Source organism: Nannospalax galili, unplaced genomic scaffold (genome assembly GCF_000622305.1).
Source record: "Nannospalax galili isolate Female #2095 unplaced genomic scaffold, S.galili_v1.0 scaffold307, whole genome shotgun sequence".
Lineage (NCBI taxonomy): Eukaryota > Metazoa > Chordata > Mammalia > Rodentia > Spalacidae > Nannospalax > Nannospalax galili.
In genome coordinates, this window is record NW_008359625.1 from 2,855,611 (window position 1) to 2,877,117 (window position 21,507).

The 21,507-nt window shown below is 39.2% G+C and overlaps 1 protein-coding gene across 1 annotated transcript in view; it reads right to left on the reverse strand.

Moving 5' to 3' along the window:
* Positions 1 to 21,507, reverse strand: part of Dgki (diacylglycerol kinase iota) — a 318,581-nt gene that overhangs the window by 35,271 nt on the left and 261,803 nt on the right. The gene's annotated exons all lie outside the window — the stretch shown is intronic.

The window sequence follows — 21,507 nt, forward strand, 5'->3', positions numbered from 1 at the left end:
TTCCAGAAGCAAGGGAACTTCAATAATTAATGCAGCATGAAGGTTATTGAGTAGATGAGTAAGTTTCCTGGAAAACAAGTTATATAGACTTCTATAATAATATAGGAAGGGAATAGGGACTGAGACGTGTGACAGTTTAGCAGTGACAAGGTGAATCAACACACAAGAAATGGTGTATTTTTCCTTTTATACTATGTCTTCAAATGAATGGCTGTCCACACTCAGCCTCAGAGAGATTAAACTGCCAGGAGGGAACTGCTTCTTTACAACCCCTCATAGCCTGTGTTTCCAAGAGCCTGCATGTGCTCAAACATCCCGCATGGAAGGGAAACATGGCTTCTATCACAGAGAACCTATCACACAGAAAGAGAGAACACAATGGCTATGTTTTTAATCTTTGTGACCTGCCAAAATCCACAATGAAACCTTCTCACCACTGTACAGGTGAGAAAATAAAAAAATTTAAAGATTACAAAGAATACTGCTGTAATTATAGCAGCTCGTTGTTTGTTTTTAATGTAATATGAACTATTTCGTTAGAGCAGAAAGAACAGATTTAGAGTCTCACTTAGACCCCTCGTACCAAGCCCTGTTTAAGATGTGAGGATACAGCAGTACACAAAGCAAACTTCATTCTCTCTTGGAAAAGTACAAACAAGATCTGCCTTTACACACTAGGTTGGGCCTCAGGTTGCCCAGATTTCTGTCCTGAGAGTGCCTTTAGCTACAATCTTGGGCAAATTAGTTTACCACGCTCCTTTCTCTCTTTGAAAACTGAAAAATATAAACAGATTTACAGAAACATATTTTTCTGAGACTAAGTTTTTGCGAATTGTGACAGCAAAGAGTCTCAAAAGAGGAATTATTTAGATCAGGCCAGCCTGTGGACATGTATACAGGATTGTCCTGATTGCTAATTGACCCCACGTGCTGTGCAGCCATTCACAGGCCGAGCCCTAAACCATGTAAGAGTGAAGAAAGCTACTTGAGCATACAGCAGCAGGCAAATGACGGGCAGCCTGGGGGCATCCATTCCTTCCCGCTCTTGACTGTGGACTTGGTGTGACCAGCTGTCTAAAGTTCCTGCCTCTGTAACTCCCCTAGGAGGATTGACTGTAACTTGGAATTAAAAGTCAAATTTCTTCCCACATGATGCTTTTTAACAGCAGCAGAAATGAAACTGGAATAGAAATGAACTCAAGATCAGAGAGCCTGCCTTGTAGAAGACAATGGCCTTTCAATCTGGCCACACACAGGAACGTTGTAGACAAAGGGCAACTATAACTAAATAATTTAGTGCATGAAGTAATTCTGAAGGTGTAGTTTTAGGCTGTGGTTCTTGATTTGCCAACAAAAAATAGGAATAACAGGTATTAAGAATGTGGCAAAGGCCTAGGCATAATAAAATATGCTTGTAATTATTTTAATTATGTGTGTGCGTGTGTGTGTGTGTGTGTGTGTGTGTGAGAGAGAGAGAGAGAGAGAGAGAGAGAGAGGTACCCTCAGAGGCCAGAAGACAGCAGTTACAGGCAGTTGTAAGCTACCTGATGTGGGTGTTAGGAACCAAACTCATATCTTCTGGAGATTGGAAGATGGTGTCAGATCCCCTAGAGCTGAAATTATGGATAGTGGTTAGCCCCCATGTGGATTCTGGGAACCTAACCCAGGTCCCCTGCAAAAGCAGCTAGTGCTCTTAACTGCTGAACCATCTCTCCAGCCCCATTGTCCAGTTTTTAAAGTAATTTTCTATTGCCCAATTGATCATCCTTTACTCATGGTAGCGACTTTTAAAATGCTTAAAATATTGTAGAAAAAAATTAAATGGAAAAAAAGAATAATGGTTTGCAGAAACCTAGGAGACCAATTAGTTGATCCACTGAGAATTATAAACGTAGATTTGGAAAGTTCTACATGTTTTGAATTAATATGTTCACGTGCAGAGCAAGGACTGCAAACTTACTACCTCGTTAGCAGCAACACTGTGGTACCTTCTATACCTGTCTTTTTCCCTACTCTAACCCCAATTTCATAATGTGAAACAAGGGCCTTGAGATATAAACTGACATTTCCAGTGTCCCACAGAGAGTTAGCAAAGGATCAAAGACCTGGAAAAATTTTGCTTCAATTATTTTCTGCCTTTCTGTCTCCTAAGGTCAAGTTCCATAATATTCCAGTTGGTCTTTGTTCCACTTGGACCATGATGCTCAAAAATTAAAACAAATGACCTATTAAAGAGTTTCATGGAGGCATAACATACAAAAATGAAGTAAAATCAATTTGTGGTTTTAAGTTCAATCTCTTTTTGTGTCATTGGATACAATGAACGATGAACAAACCCAAGGGAAATGCTAAGCCACAATTTTCTAAATCTGCTCACAACCACAACCTTCAGACCTGCTCTTTAGTCAGTTACTGTGACTTCCTGCTTGCACAAGCTGTCCAGGTGTCCACTTCTCCAGAGCTCTCGTGCCACATAGATTTGTCTGTATTTACTTCAGCAGAAACATTCCATTCAATTTTTCTGTTTGTGAGCAGTCAGCTATATTACATGAGCAACAAACTGTGAAAGCTTAGCTTGCAAAGATGGAATTTAGTATAATCATCAAACACAGCACAGGTAATCTAACACGTGCTTAATGGTATGGACAGTCACTGTGAACTATGCTAATTAGGCATAAATGGGAAGAAGCTCAGGAAAATGGTTGCAATTAATATTTTACATAGACATCCTGAACAAGTCCAAAATGAAGTGAGGAAAAAGAAAAATTAGAAATTTCCAAAGACCTCTGCATTTTAATCAAGGCCTAGGGGAGTTGACAGAACATAGTGTGACAAGTCATTTCTTATAATAAAAGCTAAAACACTGAAGTTGGTTTTGTTAAAAAAAAAACTGATCTATTAAGACAGATTCATAGTTTTTCTTATAATAGCATGCAAGTCCATCACAGCCATTACTGCATGGCAAGCAGTCACAGAACACAGTTACGACACAATGGTCATTTATTTGGCCCACTGCATGCTTTGGACAAGTTTGTCTTGTTCCACTAGAAGGTGAATAAGGGTTTGTGGAAACCTGCGAAGCCTGGTTCTAGGTCTTTCCCTATTCAAAGAGTGAGGACATGTGCTCACTGGACAAAGTCACACAGAGATGAGCATGCCTGAAGGGAGAGAACGCTAACACTGCTTTTGGCATGTCTCAGACTGAAATTGGGATGTACTTTGAGTTGGAATGCTGGTTTTGTTTACTGTTCAGGAATGACTCTCACCAACAGCCTGTGTTTCCTGTGCCGCATATGGGAAACTATTACACACGTAATGCCTTGAATTCCATCAGCAGAAAACCATTTAAAGAAACACTGAGGACTGTTTATTTGAAAGAATACTTTTCTGAGCATAAAGGCAAGAAGTGAGAATTCGTTCTTTCCAAAATCAGTCACACATTCTCTTCTCCTACACATTCATGTTGTAATGTGACTTTGACACTCTTCCCAGTGAGATCTAGAGTCCTTTTCCTGCTTCCTTTGAATACGGGCAAACATGGGCCTTCAGTGGGAAGGATGGCTTGTGAGTCTCAAAGCAAACTGAGCCTCCTTCCCTGGCTCCCTAGGATGGTGGCTTTTAGAACAAATCACCATTTCCCAAGGAAGCCAGAGCAGACCCCAGCCATGTGAGAGGAACTGTGGCTTCCAGGTTGTCAGCCCCACCACAGCCATGGGTGCTGTCGCTCTGAAAGTAGGTAGACACCTCAGCTTCCAGGAGAGCAAACGACTCTCTCAAACTTGCTCTGCAAAACCGCCCTGTCCAAAGTGCACAGTGAGTTGAATAAATAACTGCTGTCTTAAGCCATGCACTCTGAGACCATACCAACGCAGCAATGGCTTGTTACCAAGACTTCCATGCTAAAATAATAAAAATCATGAATCTGTCTTAATAGATTAGTTTTTTTTAAAATCGCTTCAGTGTCTCAGCTTCTGCTGTAAGAAATAACTTGCTACGTACTATGTTCTGACTGTCAAAAACTCCTGTAGGCCTTGATTAAAATGCAGAGGTCTATCTAATTTCTTCCTTTATTTGCTTCATTTTGGACTTGCTCAGCATGTCTATGTAAAATAATATTAATTGCAATCAATTTCCTGAGCTTCTTCCCATTTATGCCTAATTAACATAATTCATAGTGGCGGTCCATACCATTAAGTGTGTGTTAGATTGTGTTAGATTACCTGTGCTGTGTTTGATGATTATACTAAATGCCATCTTTATAAGCTAAGCTTTCACAGTTTGCTGCTCATTAATATGTCTGACTGCTCACACACAGAAAAACTGGATGGAATGTTTCTGATAAAGACAGACAAAGCTATGTGGAGCTGATGGAACAAGCTGCTCAGGGGACAAACAGGAAGTCACAGTAGTCGAATAATGGGACAGTGTGAAGCTTCTACTTATGATCAGATCAAAGAACTTTGAGGGTAGTATTTCCCTGTGTTTCTCCATCATTCAGTGTTTCCATTGATACAAAAAGAATTCTCCCCTTAAAACTGCAAATTGACTTTTGTTAATCTTGTGTGTTTTACAATCATAATACTGAAGCAACTGCTTGTTTACTTGCTGGTTGAATTAAAAATTCTGTTCAAGATACGTTGTGGTGCTAGTGTCTCCTTAATCACCAGACATGAGACGGGAGGTTTCTGCACACCCCACTACTAGCTGGTCCTCCGGTGAAGAAATACAGAATGCAAGGTGCAGAGCACACAGCTCAGCAGCATCTAAAGGCCATCAAATACCACAGTGCTCTCATATTCAAACACGGCCTGTGCCAGATCCATTTTAGAGCTGGTAGAACCATATAGGGAGACCTGGATAGGTTTTGATTCCTGCTAATCACAGTTGATCCTCAAATTCAATTAGCTGCTGCTGATTACATGCACAGCTGTATATAGGTTCTTCCCATCTGCTGTAGCAAGCTTTTTGAAGTTCCTATTAGCATGGAAGAAGTTTTCTATTTGTAGAAAAATAGAAACAGCACCATGTAGTATTCCCTCTGGCAAAAAACCTCTACCTTGCTGTCAGGGGACGAGAACGTGCCCTCTTTAGAAGCAGTCAGTTCTGCTCTTTTTATTCACCACTGGAATGGGCTATAAACAGTGTGGGGACCAGATGTTTCTTGGAAGCATCTCATTTGTTTCTTTGGTGTTGTGAAATTGTTAGCTGTTTCACATGCTTAAACTCCATCATTGCAGTTAAGCAATAGGCAAGCAGAACAGCTTTTTCTCTCTCTTTAACTGTATTTTACCTTTTCCCCAAATTTCATGGTATAGGAAATTAACAAAGTGCTAAGTAAATACTTGCTTGGTCCTATAGCCTCATGGTTCACCTGGTCATCCCTTCTCTAGGCTTTGAACTAGGGACTGTAGATGATGTAGGGAGTAGAGGAAAGCCCACTTGGGCTGGTGAGTCAAGTTAAAGTTAGAGTGCAGGCTTGACATGCTTAAGGTCCTGGGTTTGATCTCCAGTACCACAAAGGAAGGAAGGAAAGAAGGAAGGGAGGGCGTTCACCCTAGTGGCCCTCTGTTACACTTAGAAATCAGTGTGGAGTGACAAAGAATTTCAAATCTCTTCTGAAACCTAATGGTGTTTATTAGTTGCATCAAAACAAGATTGCAAGACCAGAAATGTTTATATTATCTAAACATTTCTATCATATATATGATATAAATGCCATAGTAATGATGCACGGTACTTCATTAGAACACAGGTAGGAAGCCTTCAGTCAGGATTAAAGCAAAGTTCATGGGTTAATTAATTTTCTTTGAGCACTAAATTCACAAAATTATTCACAGATTAAGGGGCCAATGGAATACACACTCTTCACCACCTATGGTGTGTCACCTTCAGCAGTAAAATATGTCACAATAGTTATATGAGGGATCAGCATGGTTCCTAAAGACATCCTCTGGCCAGCTACTTCAATTCAATATGAATGTTTCTCTTGTGAAAAATTAATATCATCATGTTTACATATAGTGGGCCAACACATTTTTCTCTATTGTGTCACCATCTGAAATAATATCCAACTGTTCCCTTAAAACTAGGAAAGAATATTCATTTACCACATCAATCTCACAGAATCCCATTAACTATTTTACTCAGTAAACGTTAAGCTTGTACAAACAGGGAGGATTTTTCATATTTGTAAAGGGTTTAATCTGATTATACCTCACTAAACACATGAACCCAGTATACCAGAATAATTACAGTACACCAGAACATTCTTTTCTCTTCTTGACATTTGAATAAAGCAATACATAGTAAGATGCTTAGCACATTGCAAGCTTATTTGGTAACATAACAGATGTGAAAGGGATGCTAGTGTTCCCTGCAGTTCCTACATCTCCCCAAAGGTGGTGAGAATTTAATTTAGATTGACTTACTTTGTTTATTTTTGCTTTTCTGGTATTTGAATGAGAACACTATAATCCTGCGTAAGAGAGCAGGAGAGCATAAAATAAGGCCCCACTCAGTCTCACTGATGAGAGGATGCTACCACACAGCAAGAGCGGCTTTGCTGACCTGCAGCTCCTCTTGACTTTTTTGGACAAGACAAGTGGAACTGGAACTTTGGCTTCATCTCTTTGCTCAGCATCAGGCTCACTGGCATTCCTTCTGTGATTGGTTTCTTTGAGTTTATTTGATGTGTTTTAACAGTGTCCTTCAAGACCTCTAAAACGAATTCAAGTTGAGAAAAGTATGCATATATTTCATTCGATGCTAACTGCAAGCAGATATGACAGGTCCTAAAAGGGATAGATGGTTATTGGCTTTGAACACACATCAACACTGCAGGGGAAATGGGGTTCAAGGCCAGGATTCAAATAAGAATGTGTTCTAGAGTTCTGCAAGATTATAGGTTTATGGGTCAAATGGCTATCAAGATGTACTCTAAGCACCTTATCAGTGCCTACCACAAACTGACCACTCTCCAAAATGAAGTGTTCTTTTTTATATAAACAAAAAAGAACAAATGTTAGCTAAACTATGCCTCTCTGGAAAGAAAGAGGCAAAGATTGCTTTCAGGGACACATACCAGGAAAATACACATATAACAAAAATGTGCAATTTTGATAAATGGAATTTCTAGAGTACTCCTTCTACTGGTGTAAAGACAGACTGGGTGATTTGTGCCTGCAACTGCTATTATAACACTAATTTTTAATCTTCTACATAGAAGCACATGACAGATATTCATTGGAAGAAAAAATATTAAAAGATATCTAATGTTAGAAAAACAAAAAAGTGCTAACTTTTATTATAACAGCGTACTGAGATGACTAAGCAATAATATGCCTTAGAAACAAGAGTGGCAATGCAAACGGTGAGTTCTGAGCATGCTCGAGAGATAAAATACCAAAGAAGCTTCAGCATATCATCTTCAATGACAGTTATAAAGGCTTTGACTTTACTATCCAGTTGTCATAAGGTAAGAAGAAGATTGTACATTCTTCACAGAAACTTTAAAGAGGAAACAATAACTAGAAAGTTAAGTCCTATACACCTACACAGCCAAATGCATTCCTCGATCATTGAAGACACAGTGATGTAGAACATGACTTCCTGGGGGAGTTGAAAGAAAGGGAGGGTTTTTCCTAACAGACATGATAGGAGAGTGGTTTTCCATGGAGAAGAGTAGCTGGCACAGAAGCTTAAAGGAAGAGGTGATACACAACATGCCTTGATAAAGTGGGGTGCGTAAGATGGGGCTGGAGGAAGGCGAGAATCTGAGCCAGGAATACAGTGTCCAAGGGTGCAGATAGAACACCTGCGAAGACATAGTGAGCGGTAAAGCCCCAGAGACACTCCTCTCACCCCCGTAATGTCCACGTAAAGCTCCCAGATGCTCCATTTTCATAGTGTTGGCTAAGACTAGCAACCTCTTTCTAAAAAATAAAGAGAAAAGAAAAACATATATATGGAGAGAGATTGATGTATAGATAGATATAGATAAGATAGATAGATAGATAGATAGATAGATAGATAGATAGATGATAGCTAGATGGATAGATAGATAGATAGATAGATAGATAGATAGATAGATAGATAGATCAGAGATTGCTGGCTAATCAAATGCTTGAAGAAGAATAGCAGTGCGGAAGAGCAATCCTTTCTGAGGATGGGAAGGCAGTGCTGTGAGTTGTGGAAGGTATGTATGTTGGCCGGAGAGATTCATGATCAGGGAAACAGAGCAAACAGTTAACAGAGACAACAGTGCTTTAAAGGACCCTTTATGCACTCTGGTATAACAGCACACTAATGTTTGCTCCATTGACTGAAACTATTACCTTCGTTTGCTAGGATGAATGGTAAGAGGAATATCTCATCAGATGAGGAAAGCTGGCTGGACTCTACTGGATGACAAATTCACTTTTTAAAAACTAATGGATTTTGCTTTGTCAAGAGAAAAGCTGAAAGCATATAATTAAATAGTAATGGATTTTGCTAACTCATAAAATAAAGCTATTATGTGGAGGCTACCTAGAGCATGTATACTGACAAAGTTAGCTTTCCCTTCCACAGTGAAGTATGGTAAAGGCAGCAAGGTTTGTCATCCAAAGCATGAAGAACAGTCTGGCACTTGTATGCAGATATCTACACACATGGACTAGAGAATAGCACACAGGTATCTGTGTAATGCTTCATCAAAACTGTAGATGACATCTCTGATTTTTTTCTCCTGTGTTATTCTTCCCCAGCTCAGTCCTACAAGTCTACAGAGCAGGAGAGTCCTTCCAGAGCAGCCACCACAGAATGTCAAGAACTGACAGTAATGCTTTTCCCTGGGTTACCCAGCCCGGGAAGGGTTCTTCCTTCTCTAGACCACAGAGCTTGCCCTGGCCAGCCTTGCCCTCAAAGCTCAAGTGACTAACTGTTACTCACAATGGCAGAAGTCATCTTCTGCCCATCGGGCTGTCACCTGAAGGAAATGTCTAGTCCCAGCAAACCTAGAAAATAACAGCTTTTACTAATATCAAAGGCCATGTAAATAAGACACAGGTGGTCTACTTACACCAAAATGTATTCCTATTTGCCTTTTTGACAATGACAGTCTCTCCTGCACTTTTCTGTCCATTTCTTTTGGCTGACTGTGCAAACATCTTGTTAGTTAGGCATTGATCACATTGCTTCATCTGTTGTACCTGGTCTAATGCTTATGAAGACAACCAGATATATGTTGTTGTTATCGACCCTGTTTCTAGGATGGCACCGTGGCATTAAGCAACATGGTCAAGGCCACACCATTAACTTGAAATAAAACCAGGCTGGATATTCGGGCTTGGGGAGGCTTATTAGAGGGCTTTGCTCTCTACCAGGTACTATGCTACCTTCCTTATGTGGCTGCAAAGACTGCTCAATACTACTATGCCATTGGGTTCTCCTAAACTCATAATGTCCTTAGTTGGTTCAGAAGAGTGAGGTTTCAGTAGTCTCCATAGCCCACAGTTTTCTAGCTCAGATGCAGGAATGGCAGAAGATCAAATTGCCCTGGAGTAAAGAAAAGTCATAATGGTAAACTGCTTAGGTATGAGAAGCAGTGATGCTGGTTGGCCAGGAGATGCTGCAGGATACTAAGAAAGTAACATCCAAAAATATATAGCACTCAAATGGACCCAGAAAAAATGAAGATTGACATAAGAATTGTGGGAAAATGTTCAAGAAGCATTCAGTTGACATCATGATTTTGTAACAGGACTTGTCAGGTGAATTGTTTTCCCAGCTCTATCCAAGACAGCTCAAGCCTAAATAGTTACAACAGACCTTCAGACAAGCGAAAACACAAAAAGGAAAAAAAAAAAAAAAAAAAAAAAAAAAAAAAAAGCATGCCTGCAATATAAGCACTTGGGAGGTAGAACTGGAGAATCCAGGTCATCCTTAGCTACATAGCATGTTGGACATTATCCTGGGCTACATGAGCGCTTATTTCATAGCACAACAAAACATACAATGCCTCCAAAGTACTAGAGCATATAGTATTAAGTAACAGACCTGATATAAATGACCTACAAGGGACTAATTGAAAAATTCAAATATTTTGCAAATAATCAAAAATGATTCAGGGAACTTAGCTACCAGGTAGTTCTTTGAAAGAAGAAGCCACCAATAAACAAATAAACAGATAATATAAACAAATAAATAAACGATGAATAAATAATAAATAAATACATAGTTTCTACATAGAACACACTACCCTGGGGTTTGGTGGAATATTAGGATTTCACTTACATTGAAAAGAAAACTGGAGTGACAGTTATCCTTACCTGCGGATCAACTCTGATGTGTCAATCTAGCTCCATGGCATATACTTCCATACAATAGAAAGCTTAGATGCGGTAAGCTTTAATAAATAACAACACTTTGATTCTTTGCTTCTGCTCTCATAAACGAGCACAGAGTCAAAGATTCAGAGCCTCACACTTCCTTTTGAAAGGCTGTACTAGCTGACCTATCGGGATATAATCTATCATTTCTTGGTTACCAGTCATATCACCTCACTTGGTGCTCATTCATCCTTCCATTTAAACACAATCCAGGAGGTTAGGTTTTCTCCCCCAAACCTTTCCTTTATCTAGTACTTTATTATCTTTCAATAATTTCAACACTTTTTCTTAACAGGTCTCTGAGCCAGAAGGCAATTGACAGCACTGTTGAGGGTCAATCGTAGTAAAGAGAATTCCCTTCCCACAGCACAAATCAATGATCAGCCTTCGCAGATAGATAATTATCATCAATAAAGAACTCCAAAGAAACCAAATCGGTCAAAAGGATCACATGATTACAAAGTTTAGTAAAGGGGAGAAGGAACAGTAGGGTCGGAACACATACAAAATAAAATTAACCAGATTTTGGGAAACCTAAGGGGGTCCCTTGTTTTATTTTCAACGAGCAGTGAATAATCTATTTTCCAGGGATTTGTGAAAGACCACCAATCAAGGGTGAACATGCTGCTGTTTTCCTTTCTTTCCTTTCACACCATCTTGAGGGAGCACGCATTGAAACCATTCAAAAGACAATCTTTTCAGCACACTAGTAACTGAATATCTTTGGAAAAGAACCAGGACTGACCTATGTCCTACCAGAGAGAACAGTATTAATGAGGCTGCAGGGGGATTCAAAGATGAGCTCTGGAAGTTTCTGTTTGCCAGCGCCACAAAGTGCAGCAAACTGAACAGTAAGACTTGAATAGATGATATCAATTCTGTGCCAGGGCATTGCCTAGAATAGGGAAATGTCTCTCTTCATGGGCCTACAGTCAAATAAGAACAGCAACACCACCTAAGAGGAATTGAAAAAAAAAAAAACAGGAATATTTTAAACAAAAGTGAGAGAGCAGGGAAGCAGAAACCACAGGCATTTAAGTTGTCTGGAGAATCTATCATTTGTTTGTCCTTAGGCTCCTGGAGATGGCTCCAAGGCACAGGAATAAGTATCACCGAAGAGGGAACAGGATGGAGAATGATGAAGGTCTGTCAGAGGGGTCACAGGAGGTGGCACACACTACATGGCTGAATGAACCCAAGGGAATTTGGGGTCCAGAGAGAATTGTAGGCGGAGGAGGAGAAATAATTCATTAAAGCAACACAAACTAAACAGGGATGGGATTCAGTCTTACAAGTGAGCACTAAAAAGTTAAAATCTAATTAGAAAGCCAATGGGGGACTGTAAGAAACTGAATATGGGGTGGGATCCCCTAGCAACTGCTTTAGATAACCCAAAATCACTGCAAAATAGAGTACTGAGGTGGCCAACATTATACGTTCATTATACGTTCTTCCTGGAGGGCATTAAAGGTCTGCAGATGTTTCCATCTGCATCACCAGCTCACCACATGATACTAGTCAGTACCTTACAGAAAAGCATCTCACTTTCTCAGTTTATTCTACTTATCTGGTCATAAGAATCATCTCCTTGACTGTGTTTGTTCCTGAAGGAAAGAATACTTACCTTTAAAGATCAGTTCCTACCCAATTCAAACTACAAAGTCTTTATTTAACAAACTGAATCGTGATTACATGAGATCAAGTCAGAAGTCATGTCACTGAGAGGTGGTACAGACTGGTTCAGAACAGATCTTGGATCTTGAGTCCCAGAGTCTGCATTCTTCTTTTAACCTTTACTAACCATACCTGAGACTTTGTACCAGTCACTTAGTACGTTTGTGTCTTTGGTTTCTCATCTGTAAAATACAAATAGGAATACATAGAAGGTATTCTAGAAATAGGTAACTGAAGGGTTGTGCAAAGTCTCTCCAAAGTTAGAAAGAAGATATCTTTTTGATTCATTTTTTTGGAGCTATCATTTATTCACTGTAAAATAGAATATGAAAGGCTAGTCACATCATGGGTGTTGATGTCTAAATAAGTATTCACGAAAAAGATTGAGCACTGTATAAAGGAAATAAATATGATAAACATTTAGAATTCTTCTTGTGAATATGCGACTGGTTTCCATTGTAAAATCAATTATTGAGATGCAACATGTCAACAAGTGAAGGGGTAAAAATATGCCATCACCTCGATACATAAAAGATAAACTACTCAATGAAATTCATTATGTGTTAAATTTAAAAGTTCTAATGAAAGAAAAGATTCTTAAAACATTTATAACCAATTACCACCACACACGGAGGCCAAGGAACAGCAAAGCTTAAGCTAAATTGCTCTTCCAGATGCCATTCACCTTGGATCAGGAAGAGATCAATGATGCTGCTGATCACACTGACATCTATTCATTTCTGCACTAAAAGTTGTAACCAGTGCAGAATGGGAGAAAAGCACATGCAGGGGCTGGAGATATGACTCAGTAGTTAAGAGATTATACTGCTCTTGCAGAGGACATGAGTTCAGTTCCCAGGACCCACCACATCCCTTGGGTAGTTCACAACTGCCTGAAACTCCAGCTCCAGAGGAATATGTTGCCTCTGGCCTCTGGAGGTATCCATACACATATGGTCATACACACACACAGACACACATGTGTACACATAATTTAAAATAATAAAAATAAGACACGTGTAAAGCATAATGAGTGGGGACAACAGAATGAAATTCTCAGTATTTGTTGATGAAATTGTCTATACAGGTTGGGGCAGGAGAGATGGCTCAGCAGTTCAAAACACTGGCTGCTCTTACAGAGTACCCAAGTTTGGTTCCCAGCACCCACATGGTGGCTAAAAACTGTTTGTAATTCCAGTTCCAGGAGATTTGATGCCCTCTTTCTAACCTCCATGGGCACTGCATGACACGGGTGCACTTACATACATGCAGGTAATACACTCAAACACATAAAATAAAAAAATTAAAAAAATTAAAAAAAATTTTAATCTATTTTATGTGTATTTGTGTATTTGCCTGCATGCAGGTAAGTGCATCTGGGACATGCAATGCCCATGGAGGTCAGAAGAGGCTGTTGGAGCCCATGGGGCTGGAGTTACGGACAGTTATTAGCTGCCATGTGGGTGCTGGGATTCGAACCCAGGTCTTCTGCAAGAACAACCAGTGTTCTTAACCTCTGAGCCATCTGTCCAGCCCCTATAAAAATATTTTTTAAAAAAGGAATTTCCTGTACAGAATTATCTTCCCAAAGAAAGGCCCTTCATAGAAGGTTTAAGAATGTAAAATCAGCAGGAATCCTGACATAGAAACAGGTTTCTAAAAGTATGCGAGCAGTATGCAAGCAAAGAGCACTTAGAAATTATAATTTAAAAAACACAGTACATAAAGTGTCACTAATGATATAAAGTACCTGGGAATGGGCTGAACAGAAGATGATCAAACGGTTCATGAAGAAAATTATAAAACATCAGTGTCTTTATACTGATTTATTACCTCGTACAATGCTCATTAAAAACAAATTTTAAATAGCAATTCTTATTGTTATTTGTGTGCCTGTGTGTGTACGTCTCGCATGTAGGGATGCCTGCAGAGCAGAGGATGATGGAATCTCCAGAGCTGGAGTTATGGCAATCGTGAGTTACCTGACATGGTGGTAAATGGGAACCAAATTCCAGGCCCATGGAAAAGCAGTAATGCACTTTTAACCACTGAGCCATATATCCAGCCTGTTTGTGAAAATTTTAACACAGAACATGACAAGAGTTAACAATTTATATGAAAAAGGTCAACTATGATCAAGACATTCTGAAGATCAAGAACAAATTTGCAAGTTTATCCTCTATTAGACATTAAGGCTTATAGCAAAACCAGAGCTTAAAACAGTGTGATATTGGTTTAAGAAGAAACATATTGATCATGCAGATTAGAAAATCTAAAACAGTTCAAACATTCATAGAAAGACAGATCTGACTTTACAAACCAGTGCAGGAAGTGGGTGATAATGAGAGAGATGTTCTAATACATGAAAAATTCCTGTGCTTGCTCTAGTGAATGGCCCAAATCCATGTACATACTGCAATACTAAGTCAACTCAGTGGGCTTAAAAAAGAGTACAGGAAGTTGGGAGACTAAAGTGGTTGTGAGATGTTGGAAGAGTAGAAGGGATGGAGGGGTACATTTGATAAAACCACATTATATGTATGTATAAAATTCTTTTTAAAAAATTTTATTTATTATTTTTATTTTATGTGTATGCACGTATTGCCTGCATATAGGTAAGTGCACCCATGTCATGCAATGCCCTTGGAAGACAGAGAGGCTGTCGGATTCCCTGGAACTGGAGTCACGGACAGTTAGCTGCCATGTGGATGCTGGGATTCGAACCTGGATCTTCTGTAAGAACAGTCAGTGTCCTTTTTTTTTTTTAACTTTTACAAAAACTTCATTGAGAATTTCATACATGCATATAAGGGGTTTTGCTCAAATCCATGCCCACTGCCTCCCTTCCAACACCTCCCATAGCTCCCCTTCACTTTTTTTTTGTATTCTTTTTTTCTTCTTTCATTTATTTATTTTTATGGGGCTTTTGGCTACTCTAACATTCCCCCTCTGAAGAGGTAACCCTAAAATCTTTTAAGGATTAGATACAAGATCCCAAATACTTTTGATAATTTTGGCCTTTGGAACAGAGTATGTTGCTAAGAGTCCCAAAGATATTTTGATGTTTAGCCAAGAAACTGGCCACTTTTCTTTGGGGTCTTTTCACCCTCATTGCCTAGCCAATTCCTACCTCCTATTCTTATCCAGCCATTCTATGAAGGGGTTACCCAAACTGACAATAGGGAATAGGAACACAGACCACTCTGGCTTCTTCCATGCTGAACAGGGATGCAGGGTGAGGCAATTGGAGTACCCCTTCAGTGGGTCTATCTAAAAGACTCCCAAATTGCATAACTCTTATCTCTAAGGGGAAAAGAAAGTCTTTGAATCATGAATAGGAGATGTGAAGGAGAAGTAAAGGCAAGAGTAATTAGTATTACAAGTTCTAGACAGGGAACTAGAAAAAAGTCAGAACAGGGCAATTTTCAAATATTCATATGAGAGTCCATTGGAATTTCTTGACAAGGGCTTCCAAAAGCATCCCTCTATTGGGTTCCTCCTCATTTTTCTTTTGTCTTCCAAGGCTGGACTCTAGAGTGATGGATTCAGGGTTTGCTTTCAGGTATTTTGATAGCTGTTGGAGTGGTTAGAATCAGTGTCAGTTCCCTCTCAAAGGCTTCTAAATAGGGGGAGAAAACAAATTTATCCATCATTTTAGAACAATAGCTGGTTGTCTCCCTTAGCTACCGATGGGCACTACAGTATTGGAGACTGAGATTTGAAGCCTTATATCTGAGCAGCACTTTCTGCTTAGAAACAAAATCACCAATGAGAAATAATTGTCTAAATAACTTTTTATATAGACTTAAGCCTAATGTCTGGGAACAGCCAGTGTTCTTAACCGCTGAGCCATCTCTCCAGCCCCACATGTATAAAATTCTTAAAAATAAATTTTTTTAAAAGCAAAATTGTACCTTTACCTCTCACCAAACCACAAAATCACTAAGCAAAGCAGCTAAAATTTTTTAGGAGATAACAGGATTCTAACTTTATGTTACTCAAAATGTTTTTAAAACATCCTAAGGTATAAACTATAGAAAAAAAAAGTCAGTAATTTGATTATCTTACAATGAACATCTGCCTGTCAGATGAAATCCAAAAGAGTTTGAAAAGCTAAATGTCAAGCTGGAAAAAATTTACAACACAGAGGAGAAAAAACTGTACCTAGAATACATACAAAAGATTTTTATGGAATCATTAAGAAACAGACAACCCACAGGGACAAAGGCGTAATAAGGCATTGCACAGATGAACAAACACAAGTGGTCTATTAATATATGAAAAGATGCTCCGCCAATATGTAAAAGCCAAACACAAATGTTTTCCATCGCAAGATACCATGTCACACTCCCATCAGACTGGCAAACATTTTTAAAACCCATTAATTTTAAGCATTGGATGGATGGATCAATGGGGGCTCTTATTCACTGAAGCTGAGTATAACTATGTGAATGGCCACTTCCTCTGGAAACACTATTACCGGAAAAGCTGACTATGTGTCAAATCTACTACTTAACTAAGCAATTGAGAGGTTTAAATGCTAGAAGAATTCTCACACAAGGATACCAGGAGTTATAGAGAGCATCCATCATGGTATTATTTTCAAAAGCCAAAATTGTAATCTCATCAGCAGTGGATTACACTTATAAATTGTTTTATCTTCATATAGTAGAATATTTTATTAAATAACAAATGACTGAGATAAACACAACCCTCAATAGCATGAGTCGCAGAGGTGTATATAATCTGATTCGATTTTTGGAGCTCATGACTACAGAACTCATAGCCAGGAGGGAACTTACTGGTGTCATTTTGCTAAACGGGCATGCTGTCAATCTATCTTCTAAATATTTATGTTTATACCCATAGGCTCGTGATGCTCTCAACACTACTCAGAGAAGTTTCTTTTTGTAGCGGGTAGTTAATGCAGTGACTTATAGCTGGTCAAAATGCTGAGGATAAGGAATTGTGAGTGCTCAGCTGTGGATGGATCATCTATATCAACCTCCCTCAAGGCTCAGGAAACGTCACAGAAAAGGGAACAGAAAGAATGTCAGAGCTACGGGATGGGGAGGAGTGCTGTGAAATTGGGACATGAATGGCAGTTCCACAGAACAATGCATGGCAGTTGTGGTTATTTACACAAGACCTGCACAAGATCCAGTCAACATCCCATCATGAATGGGGGAAGGGATCCCAAAGCACCTGCTCCTAGTGAAGGAGTTGTAGTCAGTGGACGGCTGCTGAGGAGAGTCACTTTCTGGGGACTGGGCTGCTGGTATGTTGCCCATCCCTCAGTGGATGGCCCCACACTTGTGTGCATATGGCAGCACTAACTCAGGACGTTGTTAATAACAATAAAAAGAAAGAAAACAGGAAGTTGTCAGGGAAATGGTGGGTAGAGCATTAGGAGAAGTTGGAAGAGGTAGCGGAGGACAGACATGATCAAAATACAGTGTTTAAATGTATGACATTTTCAAAGAATAAATAAAAATTACTTTTTAAAAAATTTAAAGATTCAAACCAAGTCACAGAAATGTATACAACCTGATTCTATGTATAAAGATTTGAAACAGGTAAAGCTGCATGTACATGCATACACATGTGCACATATAAAATTATATATGAATTCACTTTGGGGAAAGTATTCCCAAAATAAAATGTCTAAAAGAGATGAAGACAAGATTAACAACAGCGGGCAGAAGCAACTATTTCTGGAGGCTAGAGAAGATAGCACAGAAAGGGGGCAACCTGAAGCCCCCAGGTTATCATAAATGTTTCATTTCTTGATCTGGAAAATGGCTCACAGTGATTCCTTTTAGTTATTATTTAAAGTGAGCATCCAAGGGGCTGGAGAGATAACACAGAAGTTGAGAGCACTGGCTACTCTCGCAGGGAACCTGGGATCAGTTACCAGCACCCACATGGTGGCTATCAACCATCCGTAACTCCAGTTCCAGGGGATCCAACTCCCTCTTCTAGACTTCATGAGCATAGCATGCACATGGTGCATTTACACACATGCAGACAAAGCACTCATAAACATAAAATAAAAATAATTTAATAAAAATTTAAAGTGAGCAGCTAAATTTGTATGCAATTTAGAAATACCTATTTTATTACATAAATACATATTATTCATATTCATATTAGAAAAATGATCAAGCCTAGTAACACAGAAGGATGGTGAGTTCCAGACCTGGCTGGTCTATAGAGTATGTTCAAGGGCAGCCTCAGCAAAATAAGAAGTAAAGAAAGAGGGCTGGGAATAGAGCTCAGTGGTGATGTGCTTGCCTAGCATGTATGAGGTCCTGTGTTCATTCACAGCACCACACATACAAGCAAAAGAAAAGAAAAGAAAAAAAGAACAAGGGGAAAATGAGTTAAAGGCCAGTGAGGTAGCTCCACAGGACCCACATTATGTAGGGAAAGAAGTTACTCCTGAAAGTTGTCATCTGACTGCCACTCACTCTTACAATGTGACGTGCACATGTGCACACAAATACACACACAAATCAATAACAACTGTGAAATTGAAAACATTAACAAACCCAGAAAAATTAGTTAACAAGAGATAACTGCTGGTAAATAAAACACCACAATGTGTTTTATTGACAACACTTTGAAGTATAGTCAACTCCAAGCCTGACCATAGACTCGATCGACACTTGTGACTATGGTTGCTACATTTTCCAGAGTGATGACTGCCATACTTTTCTGGTGTTTACTGTAGCAACAGAAAAATGACCACAGAACATGAGAGCCACGGACTGCTGACAGTTCCGGGAGGGGGATAGAAGACAGACATCTGTTCAGATGCTCCTGTGGAATCAAGTCAATCATTAGTGCTTCTTTTCAAAAGTTCATTAAAGTCTTTGACTGTGTACCAGAACAGACATTCATTGGAAAATGACCTTTCTATGTGTCTCACACTGGTGGTGACTTCAAGAACAGCATTCTGAGAGGCTCATAAAATAAACAGGCTAAGATGACATAAAGAACCCAAGTGCTTAGAGCTGGAGACAGGGCCAGCGCTGCAGGAGGCGGCTCCAGGAGCAATTGAAATGATGAAGTGTGAGGCACTAATGCAGAGGAAACTCAGAGGACCGGGCCATCAATCACTGCCAAGCTTATCTTCTGACAAGGAGCGGGACTCCAGTTTCCAGATGTAGCATTAAAATGTAATGCTCCCCCTGGGATTCACATGGCAGGCTTCCCTGAAGCTTAGGTTTCACTCAGCTAACTAATTATGAGAAAATCTGACATTGGTATTTCACTTTTTCTTCAGGGACAAATCATTCCCAGCAGGAGGGAGGAGTTGTTATTTTTTGTTCTGTTTTGTTTTGTCATTAAAAAGAAATTACTTACACAGCAGTAAATAAAGTCTTGTTAGGGAGAAGAATTTTTTTCCTCTCTCTCTCTCAATAATTCTGTCAATTTACCTTAATGCTGACAATCATGTTTTTGGCTTCTCAGCAATGTGGTGGATTTAAAGAAACTATTTGATTTTAAGCAAGTTATTTAAGCACTTGTTTCCTCATTTGTAAAATCAGGGTAATCATGTCCCCATAGGCCTTTATCTATTAAAGATTAAATGTGATCATGTGGTGGAACTCTTCTGCACACTTGCTCAATAACGTTGCCTTTTATTCTCAGAGACCCTAATGCTAATATAAATAAAAACATTTTATATGTCCTCTGTGCCTGGTATTGCCAATCCTATATGACCACTCATCTAATCATGAGCTCAACCTTTATTTTGGGACTAGAAGCCAAACTATGCATAAAACATTTTGTGCTTTGCTTCCTTAGATGCAAAAACAAAAGGTTTCCGATGAAAAGTTAATGTTTATTGATAAGGTTGAAAGACGCAGGTTTTTCTCTACTGAGCACCCTATCTTTTAACTTTTCTTGTTTTTTTTTTTTCTTTCTTTGCTGTTTTGTTTTTCAACTAGAGCACTCACTAAATGTCTATGCTGTCCTCAAACTTGCAATTCTCGACCTCCTGAATAGCTGAGACTGTAGGCACATGCCACCATGCCCAGCCCCGCCACACCCAGCCCCCATTCTTTAACTTTTCAGTCTATCTGCTGTAAAAAGCAAATGCCAGAAAATTCATGCTTCCTGTTCCCCTGCCTGATTGATTTCACGATGTTTAGATATTTGGAATAAACTGGAAGGTGATTTTTACAGAAGAGTTCACATTTCAATTCACAACCATCTGTGAGATAATATGGGACAAACATGAGGAGCCCCATTTTACAGATAATCTAAGCAAGAGGGGATAGATCACAGCCACTGTGCTCAAGTGCTCTATGAAGGGCAGAGATAAGAATAGAAAATGCCAGAATTATTGGACTTTTCAAAGTTAGATTTCTTCCAAGAACAAATTCTGTTTCAGAAATAGCTGAAGGGACCAATTATTAGAGAAGGAAACAGGATCACTGGTGGTAAGTGAACAATATAGAAAATCAAGAGGCATGGGTTTTATATTCCAGTTTCACAATCCATTTGCCAATACACATCAATTCTTTTACAATAAATTGGAGAATTTTGGTTCATCGTCCTTATAGATATATTGTAATATCATTATAGCGTACAAATGTTATATATAAGATTGAGGATGTGACATTCAAGACATTTTATGATGGCCATAGGAAAATATAAGTGTCTAAAACATACAGGCATAAGAAAGTACATAGTGAGTGTTAGAAAAGCATGGTGCTGAGGAAAAGTGCAGGAATATTTTTCCAAGGATGTGTGGACTAGAAGAAGATGAACAATTAAGATGACATTAGGTAAATCACCACTGTACATTTGAGCTAGTTTTGGAAGTTGCAGAAGAAGACAGAGGCATAGAAATATAATGCATTTTTGAAGTCACAAAAACATAATACTCTTCTAATTTTCATAATGTTTATTTAATATATATCATATATCAATTGTTTTCATAGTCAAGTATGAGCTGCTCTTAATACTGAGAACAAGTATTCAGGCAGTGATCACCTTTCAAAGCTTCAAAGGACCCTGGCATATGCCCACTGGTATCTTATAACCCTTAAGAAGTCTTAGAGAGATGGTTCAGCATTAAGAACACTGGCTACTCTTGCAGAGGACCTGGGTTCAATTCCCAGCACCCACAACATGGTAGCTAACAATTGTCAATATTTCCAGTTCCAGGGTATCTGATGCCCTCTTCTGACCTCTGTGGGCATTGCATGACACAAGTGCACTTAAATATATGCAAGCTTTATTTTAAATTATGTGTCTGTGTCTGTGTTGGGGGGGTATGAGCACGTGACTGCAGGTGCCTGAGGAGGCCAAAAGAGACAGCCTGACATGAGTGCCGGGAACTCAACTCAACCCCTATCCTCTGGAAGAGCAGTAAGAGCTCTTAACTAACAGCTGAGCCATCTCACCAGTCAGTCCTCTTTCTTTCTCTCTCTCTCTCTCTCTCTCTCTCTCT